Genomic DNA, 393 nt, shown 5'->3' on the forward strand with positions numbered 1-393 from the left:
GCAAAACTAGAAAAACAAGACACACGTCAATATATATATATTTTTTTCTATAATTTTTTTTTCAAAATTGATTTCACATATAAAATCACTCACTTTATTTACATCATCAAACAACAACAACAACAACAACAAAATGATAACGACGACGACGACGACGACCAGAAATAACAACAATAGGCATGGTAGCAGCAGCAGCAGCAGCAGCAACAACATTAAAGAAACCAACAACCACATCAACAACAACAGTAGCAACAAGCTGAACGAGAAGTACAGCACCATCAAGAAATATGCTGTTAGTGTTGTTTTGCTATTAAAACTCAGTTGTTATGACAGCTTTCATGTTGTTGCTATGGTTATTTAGTTACCATGGTGTCTAATATACATTAGAGGAAC

The sequence above is a fragment of the Octopus bimaculoides genome, chromosome 7 (genome assembly GCF_001194135.2).
Source record: "Octopus bimaculoides isolate UCB-OBI-ISO-001 chromosome 7, ASM119413v2, whole genome shotgun sequence".
Lineage (NCBI taxonomy): Eukaryota > Metazoa > Mollusca > Cephalopoda > Octopoda > Octopodidae > Octopus > Octopus bimaculoides.